Genomic DNA, 14,845 nt, shown 5'->3' with positions numbered 1-14,845 from the left:
AATACAGACTTCTCTCCTTCTTGCCCATATCCGGGGCATTACAATAATTTGGATCGGACTTTTCGGCGAAAGTGAGCGGTGGACGGCCGTCTTGGACGGAAAGCAAACTTTGACTAACTTGCGCTGAGAGACTGCGGAGAGGCGGGGCCCAAAATAAAGCCTTGCTCTATTTTCAGAGCGTTGGTCACAGTAAACGATTTATCAGTTCAAGCAGAGTAAAATGATACATATTCACGGTACAAGAACGTCGTTTCTGTGTCCATCGATTGGTAAGAAAAGGCTGTTTGTACGAGTGACGTGTGGGCGCTCCCGTCAGGGGGGACATTTCACGTTGAGTGGCTATTTTTCGGCACAACACCGGCGCGCCAACTTCAGACAATTACGGCTGACGAAACTTTGATAAATGCGCCCCCCCACCCAAATTTCGCGAGCTCTGGGACACTCGAAAAATGACTCTCATACCTCTCCTTGCTATGTTAATGGTACCTCGACGTGCCTTTGTGTGGAAATTTAGTTTACGAACAACGGGGAAAAAACTATTCACCTTCTCACCGAATCAAGTAAAACTCTTTACACGGCTATTAGAATTCCCCCAGTGCTCTAAATGGGTCAGTTGACCGAAGGACTGTTATTGTTGTGGTAATGTAGTACTTATGAGGGTCAAATAAAAGGAAAAAGGAGGACTACGACGGTGGTCTGCAACCCGCGGCTCTCGGGCCGCATGCGGCTCTTTAGCGATGCTTCGGAGCTTTTTTTTTTTTTTTTTTTAAATGGAAAAAGATGGGGGAGGGAAATATATTTTTTTGTTTTAATAGGATTTCTAGGAGGACAAACATGACACAAACATTCTTTCAATTCATTAATATTGTAATGAAGTTAAACTTGTGGTGGCATAGTACAACAGAGTAGTCACGTGGTGCGTCATTCTCTATAGGATCCACTGCAGGGAAAACAAACATTTAATCATGAAGGCTAATTACGTATTTCTATAGTAGGCTAATATAGCTAGTATCGATAATTATAAGGCTTGTAAAAGGCTTTTAATTTTTTGTGGCTCCAGACATACTGTATCAGGTTTTTTTGTGTTTTTTTGGGGGTCAAATATGGCTCTTTCAACAGTTTGGGTTGCCAACCCTGAGTCACTACGAGATGTAAGTCGTACTATTGCCACGAGAAAAAAAGTCGCATTAGTACATCGGGTAACGTAGCTGTAATCAGCTACGCATTTTACATACATGTACTGTAGCTGAGAGGTACAACATTAGCCTGGCTAATGAAATATTTCAAATATATCTTTGTTATGGTTCTTCTTGGGGGAAAAAATGAAGGGAAAAAAATTCGCTGTGGCACGACATGGTGAGGCTGTCCGACTCCGATGCAGCCCACCACCACAGCTTCAAAAAATCCTAGGGGAAACACTGTGCTACTGTGTGTAAAAAAAAGAGAAAGCCCTGGTCTCATTCAAAGCACTAATTAAATGCTGTGATCTTTTTTTTTTTTTAAGATATATATCTGAAAGTATTTTCATTTGACTTCAACCAGGAGTGACACAAGAGCCAATAAATAGTTGTTTAATGTCTGACCGCTTGTGTTGCCTCATGATTCACGAAAAATATGCTTTGCTTTAGAATTGTAATGCATCCCAGGCTTTAATGCATCACGATGCATTGCCGAATCGAACCGAATCGAATCGTGACCCAGTGAATCGAATCGAATTGTGGCCCTCCGAATCGTAATCGGATCGTGAGGGCAGTGCCGATGCACACCTCTAGTGACAGATTAATTGAAATTCACAGGAGATGCAAACAGCCACATATTACTTGCAGTCCACATTATTGTGAATGAAACACACACACTTTTATGTTGCCAACAAATTCAAAGCAATCATGACAATTAAATGGCTTTATCGAGTCAACATCCGACACACCTGAGCACACCTAAAACACAGAGTGTGTTTCAGGTGTGTCAGGACAGGAGGCTTTTTCTGGAATTCTTACCCCTCCCCCTTGGTGTGTTTGCCCGTCCCATCACCGCACCCTCGCCAGGGGCTGAACACACACACACACACCCATGCACACACACACACACAGACTCGCGTGGAATACTCGGTGTCAAGCATGAAAGCAAAAGTCAGGTTTGGGAGAGAAGACGTTTAAGTCATGTGCCGTTAAGAGCACCTTTGCGCTCGCAACGGGCACATCAGGTGACAACTTCAAATAAAGGTTGCGGTTCGAATGGCCGTCCTCCATGTGACTCAGGGGCAGGTCGCCCGGCAACGGTGACCGAGCTCCGACAACAAGCGAGGGAACGAAACAAGATACGTCACCCATATTTTGAACAGCAGCTGAACCAGTGTGAGAAGAAGAAAGCACCTGATGACAAGCGCATTACAAAACAGTAACTTTCAACATGGGTGTTAATGTCATTTTTGTCACGGGCCACGTCGTAGTTTTAGGTTTCTCTTGAAGGGCCATTAAGTCTGCCGACAAAGACATAATTAATTGAATGATTGACAACTAATTGATGATCAAATGCAAGGGCGTAGGTTTGCATAGGGACAATAGGGACATAACACTAACAACTTTTCAGGATGCTCAAATTGTCCCCACCAACTTTTAAGCAACCTTATTCGCATGAGAGAGTTAAAAGAGAAGACTAAAGAGTTCAGTTATACAGGTAATTATTTATTTAGATTGTCTTCCCATATATTGTAATTAAAGATGTCCCGATCACGTCATTTTCAAAGTATCGGAATCGGCAAAAAAATATCTTACATGCCTTTTTTATATATATATATATATATATATATATATATATATATATATATATATATATATATATATATTTTTTTTTTTTTTTTAATTTAAATCGTTTTCTAATTTTATATCACGTTACAGACAAAATGTCTTACACTCATCCAGAGTAGTTTTGGCTTAAAGTAGGGCTATCAAATTTATCGCGTTAATGGCGGTAATTATTTTTTCTTAATTAATCACTTTAAATAATTAACGCATGCGCTGCACGACCCACTCACGCATTGTCGCGTTCAATCTGTTCAATCTATAAAGGCGCCGTTTTACCAATATATAGAGCTAAACGCAGCGTATAATGAGTAGAGAGAATTTTGACAGCCTTTGGAGCCTTTTTTATTTGGCTAAAGCCTTACGTTCCCTCTCTCAGCAATTAAAATTACCGTGGGAGGCAATGTGGGGAATAAAGGTAGTAGTTGATCATTTTCTTATCACCCTATGTTCTTTCCCAATGCAGAGAAGATATATCAATTGGTGCCCCTACGCACAGTCATGGTTGCACTTCCCATCATGCATTTGGGTTGAATGGCTGCAGTATCATTTACTGAAAGCTCAACAAATACACTAGATGCCAATATTTAGTCACAATATACTACAAAGTCACATTCATCCTTTAAGAATTACAAGTCTTTCTATCCGTGGATCCCTCTCACAGAAAGAATGTTAATAATGTAAATGCCATCTTGAGGATTTATTGTCATAATAAACAAATACAGTACTTATGTACTGTATGTTGAATGTATATATTCGTCCAAGTTTTATTCATTTTTTTCTTAATGCATTGCCAAAATGTATATGATCGGGAAAAATTATCGGGAATTGAATCGGGTGCAAAAAAAAGCAATCGGATCGGGAAATATCGGGATCGGCAGATACTCAAACTAAAACGATCGGAATCGGATCGGGAGCAAAAAAACATGATCGGAACAACCCGAATTGTAATGATAGAATAGACCCTAACATTATTAAGTAAATTACTTTCATTAAGCTCAGATTTACAGTTATCCCTTGTCACTTGCTGAATTTGCTGCCCCCCCCCCCCCCCGAACGTTTGGTTGGCTGATGACTTGAAGCCCCCCACCCTGCCACAAAGACACACACACACACACACACACACATACTCAAGACAGCCCCAACAGATTCATGTCAACAACATGCTGCCTCCTCCGCCCCCTTCAGAGAGGAGCGATATTAGAAGTTTTTTTTTTTTCGGCCAGCAGCAGCCACTGTAAGTCATGTAAAAAGACGTCAATGTCGTGGAAGTGGGGGAAACATAACAAATTTTGCTACTGAAAGTCCGACCTGCATTAGAGTTAGCATAACTTTATACTGGCTAACCTGCAAAACTTCTGCGGTCAGGCCAGCCTCCACAAGAAACAAGGAAGTCAAGCTAGCTGTCCCTTATTTGGATCATTGTTTTCATTATGTGCATTACTGTAATATCATCCCTGCCAATGTGGAGACCAAACCTACGCCCAAGATCAAATGAATCAACATCTTTTTTGATTGTTGAATTGTTTAGAGACATGGTTGACCCAAAAATGGCCCAAATCTTCTTTTTTGAGCCTCTTCATAGCAACTTATATATAATATATATATATATATATATATATATATATATATATACATATATGTTTATATATATGTTTTTTTCTGTTTTTCAATATTTCCATTTAAAAAATATGTGAAACATATTTTTATTTTTATTTATTTGGATTTTTATAATTAAAGGGGTAAAATGTTGTCTTTATTTATTTTGCATTTTTTGTTATTTTACCTTTAAAAGCAAAAAAATACGGAGCCCCTAAAGGGACATAGACAGAAATAAAGTCAATTTAAACCATCTGGTTCGCACCAGATAGTATGTGGCCCGCACTAGAAACTATGTGGTGCTCACGAGAAACAATCTGTTGCGCACTAGTGTTGCACCGATACCATTTTTGGGCCCGATAACGATACAGATACCTGGCTGTGCAGTATCGGCCGATACCGATACCATTCCGATACCACTCTGTTTGCAAAAAAACAAAAAACAAATATATATATATATGTGTACATGTAAGGGATACAATGATACAGTAACGTCGATACAATTCAATACATTTAATGCTCTGAAACAGAAAATACAACTGTTATTATTATTATTACTATTATTATTATTTTTTTTTTGCTAACAAGCAAAAATAACAGCGACATTATATAAACAAGCATTTTAGTGCATAATATTTATGTGCTTACTACTTACTGATCTGAAGAAATTTTGTATATAAGTGCTGAGAACAATCTTTAATGTTTGTAAAGTGGGGCACACTGTTGATTGCTGCAGCTCTCTTAGCAGCTATATTTACCATATAGGCAAAACATCCTATTTGTGGTCCGAGTCTATCTGTAACATGTGCTGAATTAACAGTATTTGCAGCATTATCTATAGTCACTGGTACGGATTGATTTGGCCTGATTAACTTCCATTCAGTCATGGCGGTTTCTAATTCATCAATGTAGTATATGGAGAACGCGTCGCTCTGGGCTCACGCAGCTAATGGCATGGGCTCTAATGTAGCACATCTAGGTTGCTATTTGATGATATCTAGTGTGTGCGTGCAAGAGTTGGCATGGGGCCTAACATAGGACATCTAGGTTGCTATCTGATGATATCTAGTGTGCGCGCTGCGCCGCTTGAGTGTTTTCTGGCCACAGAAGTCACTTCTGCTCATTACTGCACAACACCAGCATATGACAATCGACTTTCATAAACAGGACGAGTTTGAAGTACGGCGCTCTTAATTTGCCACTCATTGTTCATCATGAAACCATGAGTTTGCTTAGTCTCTCACGGTCTTAACCTTTCTGATCCCATCGGCGCTACATTAGCAGGCATTAGCTTACGCATGCTAATCATAAGTGAATGCCATGTTAGAAAAGCAGCTTAACATCGCGGTTATGCGTTGTAATGAACATCATTAATATTGAAGACGAAGGTGTTATTTTCGTTTGGTAATTTCAAGACAAAGACATACAGATGACATGCATCGGGATTTGGGAAGTTAGCTCACGTGGGGAGGACAGTTCATTTGCGCTCAAGTGATGCCAGTAGATGGTATCGGCGCCCTAAATGTTGGTACTCGTCGATATCGATACCACCAATTCGAGCCGGATCGGCGCCCCCTGCCGATACTGGTATCGGTATCGGTGCAACTTTATTGCGCACCATATACTATTTGTTGCGCACCAGATGGTTTAAATGTATTTTATTTCTGTTATTTATGTCCCTTTTGGTGCTCCGTATTTTTTTGCTTTTTAACTATCTGGTGTGCATCAGAAAGTTCCCTTTTATAGGCCATAAACTGCTGGCGCACAACAGACACCAGCAGTTTCGGCGTGCTAAAAATGATAATACATGATTTACAGTGCCTTGCAAAAGTATTCGGCCCCCTTGAACCTTGCAACCTTTCGCCACATTTCAGGCTTCAAACATAAAGATATAAAATTTTAATTTTTTGTCAAGAATCAACAACAAGTGGGACACAATCGTGAAGTGGAACAAAATTTATTGGATAATTGAAACTTTTTTAACAAATAAAAAACTGAAAAGTGGGCCGTGCAATATTATTCGGCCCCCTTGCGTTAATACTTTGTAGCGCCACCTTTTGCTCCAATTACAGCTGCAAATCGCTTGGGGTATGTTTCTATCAGTTTTGCACATCGAGAGACTGACATTCTTGCCCATTCTTCCTTGCAAAACAGCTCGAGCTCAGTGAGGTTGGATGGAGAGTGTTTGTGAACAGCAGTCTTCAGCTCTTTCCACATATTCTCGATTGGATTCAGGTCTGGACTTTGACTTGGCCATTCTAACACCTGGATACGTCTATTTTTGAACCATTCCATTGTAGATTTGGCTTTATGTTTTGGATCATTGTCCTGTTGGAAGATAAATCTCCGTCCCTGTCTCAGGTCTTGTGCAGATACCAACAGGTTTTCTTCCAGAATGTTCCTGTATTTGGCTGCATCCATCTTCCCGTCAATTTTAACCATCTTCCCTGTCCCTGCTGAAGAAAAGCAGGCCCAAACCATGATGCTGCCACCACCATGTTTGACAGTGGGGATGGTGTGTTCAGGGCTGTGTTGCTTTTACGCCAAACATATCGTTTTGCATTGTGGCCAAAAAGTTCAATTTTGGTTTCATCTGACCAGAGCACCTTCTTCCACATGTTTGGTGTGTCTCCCAGGTGGCTTGTGGCAAGCTTTAAACGAGACTTTTTATGGATATCTTTTTATGCCACTCTTCCATAAAGGCCAGATTTGTGCAGTGTACGACTGATTGTTGTCCTATGGACAGACTCTCCCACCTCAGCTGTAGATCTCTGCAGTTCATCCAGAGTGATCATGGGCCTCTTGGCTGCATCTCTGATCAGTTTTCTCCTTGTTTGGAAGGACGGCCGGGTCTTGGTAGATTTGCAGTGGTCTGATGCTCCTTCCGTTTCAATATGATGGCTTGCACAGTGCTCCTTGAGATGTTTAAAGCTTGGGAAATCTTTTTGTATCCAAATCCGGCTTTAAACTTCTCCACAACAGTATCTCGGACCTGCCTGGTGTGTTCCTCGGTTTTCATAATGCTCTCTGCACTTTAAACAGAACCCTGAGACTATCACAGAGCAGGTGCATTTATACGGAGACTTGATTACACACAGGTGGATTCTATTTATCATCATCAGTCATTTAGGACAACATTGGATCATTCAGAGATCCTCACTGAACTTCTGGAGTGAGTTTGCTGCACTGAAAGTAAAGGGGCCGAATAATATTGCACGCCCCACTTTTCAGTTTTTTATTTGTTAAAAAAGTTTAAATTATCCAATAAATGTTGTTCCACTTCACGATTGTGTCCCACTTGTTGATTCTTGACAAAAAAATTAAATTTCATATCTTTATGTTTGAAGCCTGAAATGTGGCGAAAGGTTGCGAGATTCAAGGGGGCCGAATACTTTTGCAAGGCACTGTAGTTACTTCAATCTTGGACTCAACTATAAAGATATTACATTACTTGCACATCGTCACCAAAAGCCAATAGTCAGTTTTCTCGTGCGCACCAGATAGTTTCCAGTGCGAATCACAAACTATCTGGTGCGCACCAGATGGTTTAAATTTATTTTATTTCTGTCGATGTCCCTTTAGGGGGCTCTGTAAAAAAATAGGGAAAACAGTAAATATTCTTTTTATTTCTGACTTTTTTTTTTTTTTTTCTCAAACTTTACACATGTTAAAAAAAAAAACAGTTCTCTGATTTATCTATGTAGTTGTCGAGCTTTTGTCAAGGAATACAGAAATTTTATTTTAACTTGATTTTCGGTGAAAAACATAGTAGTCGATTAGGGCTGTGACAATATATCGTAATGGTGATATATCATGATAGTTTGTATCCCAAAAGGTTATCGATACGCTCCTGCCAAGAATCGAGATATCGTTTTAAAAAGGTGTCAATGTTTAAAAAAAGCAAAACAAAAGGGACCAACAAGTTGGTACCAAAATCATCCACCATAATAGTGTCTCAGGTAACTAAGGCTGCCATTGACGGTGCTCGACGCCCAATCCATTTAGACTGCGAACGTTCGTTCATTTGAAATAGGGCTGCAGCTATCGATTATTGCAGCTATCAATTATTTTAGTAGTCGATTCATCAATAAACTATTTAGTTCGAATATTCGAGTAATCGGATAAGGAACATAATTTTTTTTTACCTGAGCTGAGCCTCACACGGTATATATACTGTATATTAAAAAAAGAGAATCTATGTACAACAAAAGAACAATTGGCTAACTTAGATAGCAAAAGTCCGCTAGCTTAAATGCTATAAAATGCTAACGCTTTTTTACAATGCTCTTAACAAATGGCCCAGACACATATTCCCACAAAAAAATGGCTAAATATACCTTTAAACTAAATTACAAATGCATTAAAAAAAAACCATTAGCTCAAACAAAAACTTGTTAAGACTCAGGGAGCAGATGGATTCAGCCATGTGAAATGAAATAGACTAGAGGGCCGTGTATCCCACCAAATCAATACAAATAAATGCAGACACTTTAAAAACAAACCATTACTACACCACTTTAATTAAACGAATACTCGAAGCAGCAAAATTTAATTTGAATCTTTTTTACTAATCGAATACTCGAGTTAATCGATTAATTGTTGCAGCGCTAATTCGAAACCAGAGCATTCGCAGTCATTCTGTCCGATTTTCGGGGAAGTAACTGAAAATCAACAGGTAAATAACCTTAAATGGCTCAAAATGACCTCAATGCCTGGCATTGGCTGCCAATGACAGCCATAGACGTTCAATCGGTTTGAAGTGGGAGGGAATGAACGAATGTTCATTCGCTGCCACCCAGCCAGTTCAAATGGATTGGACGTCTACTAGTGATAAACTAATTCCAATTCGCATCAGAAGCTTGTTTTTCTGTTTATTAGTTGTTTGTAGACTACCCTAGAATGATTTCCTGACCAATGTATCGATAATCGTTGTATCGCCATATCGTCAGATCATCATTATCGTGAGCTTTGAATCGCAAATCGTATCGCATCGTGAGGTACCAAGAGGTTCCCACTCCTATAGTCGATGCACATGATTCGCTTTCGCAGGCCACACAAAATGATGTGGCGAGACTGATCTGGCCCCCGGGACCACAAGTTTGACACCTATAAATTACAAGGTTAACATCCAGCAGAGTGAAGTGGCGCTTTGAGATAAGGGTGTCATGAAATACATATTTTTTTCAGATGTGAAACATCACTCGGACCTGAGTGATTTTTTTTTTTTTTTTTCCTGGTCTTGAAATATATGAGCAAAAATAATCTTTCTTTCTATGGTGTTTATGAAGTTTATGAAGCAATTTGAAAGTGCTTTAATGGAATCAAACTATGCATTACTCAGCACTGTAAAAACATGAGTATCATTAGAATACGTATATTGATGTGTTAAAAGGATTTCGTGCAGCAGTACGCAAAGCATCCTGGGATACGGCTAATAGCGAGGGATCGTACCTTTGTAACATCCAAATCAGCTCATGAATTGGGACCTTGACGCAGTATTGTGATCTAATGTTGGCCCACAACAAAACATAGAAAAAAAAATACAACATTGTCTTCATAGAGGACTATAGAAATCTGAAAATATTTGCCGAATTAAAAAAAAAATTTTAATGAAAAAAAAAAGTGAAATTTAACTTTTAGTTTAGTTAGTTAATTTTGTGTCGAATAAATTGGACGTCTATCGCTGTCAATGGCAGCCGATGAGTTAACAGTCAATACTCTCAAAACAATACATTTGCAAACATCTACCGCTACTGCCGAAATCAATGATAAGAGAACACTGCAGCTACTCACGTCATGGTAATACGACTACTGTAATTCTCAGACTATAAGCCTCTACTTTTTCCCCATCATTTTGCATCCTACGGCTCATAGTCCAGTGCGGCTTATGTGTTGATTTATTCGGGTTAATAGGTAACACTTCATTTTACAGCGGTGTCATAAAACTGTCATAAGACCAAATGAACCCCATTGATTGCTTCAAGAAACTTCATTTGGCCATCACTGCTCCCTTGGGGGAGAAAGTCATCCTCTACAGACACCTGCTGTCAACACTATTGTTGTCCAACATGCCTCCTAGCGTGCATTGCAGCGCGACAGATGTAATTTACAAGCATGACATCAGAGACGGCAAGACGTGAGTCTGCAGGCCCCGCCTGCAACACACGCTCCCGTTAACAGCGCCGTTTCTTCCTCTTAGCTACATTCGTAGATTCCGCACCATGAACCTGAAGCTGCTTCAGTGTTGGAGCTTCCAGATCCATAAAAGGTCTTTACGTCCTGCACTCGCGAAGCCCTCCCATCCTGCATCGCGACCTCAAGTGCGGCAGCGTCTTCATCACCGGACTGTCGGCCTCCATCAAGATCGGGGACCTCGGCCTCACCACCCTCAAGAAAGCCTCCTTCGCCAAGAGCGTCATCGGTAAAATTACTGACTCATTTTAGAATTAAAGGAAATTTTGCCTTCAAAATTTTTATATTTGGCATAATCATAGCGAGCGGTGCACCAATATCGGTACCGATACGATGCTAATTTGAGTATATCGGGGAGCACTGAGAAATGTCATGCCGATACTGTGCAATTTGAACTCTTCGAGGTCTAGTTTCCAATCGCCAGTCGCCCTACCCAAGATGGCTTGTGATCGCTGTAAAAAAAATGAGCTTTTGTCGCCCTTTCCAAGATGATGATAGACGTTCATTCGTGTGGCGTCCAATCATCCTCTGTCTGTGGATAAACTACCGTAATTTTCAGACGACAAGCCGCTAATTTTTCCTTCATTTTGAATCGTGCCGCTTGTAGTCCAATGCGGCTTATTTGTTGATTTATTTGGGTTAATAGGCAACACATGCCTCCTAGTATGCATTGCAGCACTACAGATGTAAATAAAAATAAAAATTCATGTTCTGTGCTAATTATTTATTCAGTTACTTTTTCAGTTGTTTCATTAATTGCTTGTTATGGTATTTGGTAACACTTTATTTGACAGTGGCATTATAAGACTGTCATAAGATGGTCATATTTATCACATGACACTATTATAGGCATTACTGAATGCTTATGACAGATGTGATTCAGTGTTATCCAGCAAATTATGTCACTAACTCCATTTATGTCCAGCTCAGATCTTTTACAACCATTCAAAAGTGAGAAAATTTGCCGGATGGCACTAAATTACATCTTTTACAAGCATTCATTAATGCTTATGACAGTGTGATTTCATAATATGATTGTCTTATGGCGCCACTGTCAAATAAAGTCTTACCAAATACCATAACTAGCAATAAATGAAACAACTGGAAGACTAACTGAAGAAATTAATAGCACAGAACATGAATTTGGATTGTTATTTACATCTGTACCGCTGCAGTGCATGCTCGGAGGCATGTTGGACGACAACAGTGTTGACAGCAGGAGGTTGACTGTCTCCCCAAAGGGAGCAGTGATGGCCAAATGAAGCTTCTTGAAGCAATGAAACTATGCAGCCAATAGGTTCAAAACTTCATGGTGGTTGATTTGGTCTCATGACGCCGCTGTCAAAGTGTTACCGGTTAATATCTTTGGTGTAAATATCCCACAATACATTGAGGGCAGCTGCAGCTGATAGTCCAGTAGGGGTTATCTATTATGAACAAATGCCGTTTTTGTGTCAAATCTGTGCAAAATTGTGCCTTATAGTCCGAAAATTACGGTACTTTAAAATACAATGCTATCAATATTACCAACCAATTTCATGGCAATACAATAGGAAATTGATGTTTTGGACATTGATAGGATAATTGCCGATATTACAAAAGCCTGCTACATACAATACGATGTAATTTTAACGTTTTTGACCGTTCTGTTGCAGAAAAACTTTAGACATTTGAATGAAAAGCATTCGTTTCAAGAAAACTGCTTATCTAAAAGATGAACATGTTGATCCATGTTTTGTATTTTTGATAGATTTTGTTGGATATTTCCCTTACCAATCAATGTATTGATCTTGATTGATGTATCGCTCCACCTTACTACTACTATATTTAGTAACAAAAGAGTTCTACAAATTACTACAGCTTCTAAACTGCAACTGAACTAACCTACTATTACTGTTCTGTATTTCGTTGGTACTTTGAGTATGGTTGCTTACTTGTCAGAAAGCAAGAACGCCAGAAATAGAGGTAGAAAGTTGTGTACTTGTATTTTCTGTCTGTCTTGACGTGCATGCAAGCAAACACACCCAACCGCACATTCCAACCGCACGCACGCGCACAGGAGCTAAAATGTAAACTAAAAAAAAACAAAACATAACACCACACTTCCTTTCTTTCTTTGCTAAATACATTTCAATCAGACAAACGAGAGTCCATACGCAAGCGTTGTAGTACTTTTAGCACGAGGAGAACACATTCACACACTCGAGCTCGACAAAAGAAAAAGCGGCGGCTTAAAGTGGAGAAAGTGTTTTCAAAGTATTTGATGTTTACCTTGAGTCCGAGGGGAAGCACTAAAGTCATGATGATGACGTACTCCCGTACCTGTCGTGTACTGGCCGTGTACTTGCCGTGTACTTGTTGTGTACGTGTGAGTAGGTGTGCGCGTGCGTGCGTGTATGTGTGTGAAAACCAGGGAACAGGTTCCGCTGTTTAGGCCCCGCCCACCTCCGAGACCTGCTTGTCTTGGCTTGAAGTGTCATGCCACTTCCTGCTCCGTCGTAAACGCTCCTACAACGCTATCTGGCGGCGAGAAGGCGCTACTGCAGCAGCACGTATGTCCGCTCTTTCTTGTCGTCACCTCTGAAACCCAAAAATTGAAATAAGCATATTTTGATGTATTTTTCTCCCGTCAAACACGGCCAGTGGGTTAATGAGTAAGTCCATATTTAAGTATTAACTCTTTGACTGCCATTGATTGTGAAAGGCGAATCAAATTTCCTGTCTTTACATATCATACACACATGAAATTGGCGTAGCAAGGGTCCCCGGGGGCCCCAGGCAACAAGCGTCATGGGGCCCTTCGAGCGTGTGCAACTAAGGGGGACAGTTGGACTTGGAGCAATAGCATATTTAATGAAAGTATAATAACGCCTCGGTCTCATAAAGCGCTTTTTAGGACACTCAAAGTGCCCGGCTTCTACTACATTAAAACATAAAACTACAGTAACATAGTACACTCACCACTGTCTTGCTTTCTTTTCTCCATTTCTGCTTTTTTTTCTTTCTTTTGTCGCTTCTCTTCATTTTGGATATACGCCAATTTTAAAAAAAGCCAAATCGCCGGTCACTGTCGTGGGGGGGGGGGGGGGTGTAGAGCGAGTGAAAGGGCCCCTTCAGGGAACTCAGACACAAGGCTTTCACTGGCTTTTACAAAGCTGCGTGTGCTAAATCTGTTGGTCCTCTGGGGGCCCCTGCTGGTTGGGGGCCCTAGGCAATTGCCTGATTTGCCTAATGGGACGCGACGCCTCTTATTATCAAAAGTTTGACATATTACAATTTAAAACATTCAAACTAATGAAATTAATCAACAACCATCTGACTATTGTAACGGCTTTAACCCCTTGATGCCAGAATTTACGTTGCAAAAATATACATTAATCATTGTAGGAATACAAAACTACTGTAAAATAGTATTAACTGAAGAAAATATGTTTTATACAGTAGAAAATTAAATTGAAAAACACTACTAGAAATGAGGAAAAATCCCCCCCAAAAAAGAAATTAATAAATATATTTAAAAGTGAAAAAGGAGGAATTCATGAATAAAATGCTCCTTTTTATTATTTTTTTTATACTTTGAATAAATATTTTCTTTATTTCAAAATTGTTATTATTAATAAATTTTATATATTTTCAGAATTGTCCGTTTTTTGTGGTATTTTTCCATTTATTAATTTTCTACATTTGGTTGTTTTCTTATTATTATTTTCATGTACTATTGTATTTCCCTTAGTCTTTTTGATTTTTTACTGGGAGTGCGCGAATCAAGAATGTTGATTCACTCCTTCCTAGCGAGTCAAAATAGATTGGATGGATGGATGGAATTACTGCTGTCAGTGCAGCTAATGAGATAAATGTAAATTCAGGCATCAAAGTGTAATGTTATGTCATGAATTAAGTAATTGGCTGCCAGTGACAGCGATAGATTTCCAATCCATTTGTACAGGTAGATCAGGCAGGCCAGACAAATGAGCAATGGCAATAAATGACTATAACTCTAAATAAGTAATAAAAGAAATATATTATCATTTTTCATGAGAAAGTTAATTAACTAGCAGTTGATGGCAGACAATGAATTTACCTTGACTTTTCATCTGAATATTTTTTGGACAGCTTTTGGACAGCTTCAACTTTTTCAACTTGTTTATCCAAAGTAGTGAATTTTCAAACTAAAACACCCCCTTTACTTTGCTTCCCAATGGTTCGCTCCTGGCGTGCGCGCGCCTGTGCTCGCGCCGGTGCTGATGCTGCGT

General features: G+C 39.6%; 1 protein-coding gene across 1 annotated transcript in view; it reads right to left on the bottom strand.

The window, feature by feature from the left end:
- The window catches only part of arhgap27l (Rho GTPase activating protein 27, like), an 83,591-nt gene extending 70,588 nt beyond the window's left edge, over positions 1–13,003 (bottom strand). Inside the window, exon 1 of the mRNA XM_057861442.1 lies at positions 12,864–13,003. The gene's annotated coding sequence lies outside the window, so the exon portion shown is untranslated. The remainder of the gene's footprint in view (positions 1–12,863) is intronic.
- Positions 13,004–14,845: the final 1,842 nt, after the last annotated feature.

This window comes from Corythoichthys intestinalis, chromosome 16 (genome assembly GCF_030265065.1).
Source record: "Corythoichthys intestinalis isolate RoL2023-P3 chromosome 16, ASM3026506v1, whole genome shotgun sequence".
NCBI lineage: Eukaryota > Metazoa > Chordata > Actinopteri > Syngnathiformes > Syngnathidae > Corythoichthys > Corythoichthys intestinalis.
The sequence above is the reverse complement of the archived record's forward strand: the minus strand, read 5'-3'. Positions and strand labels throughout refer to the sequence as shown.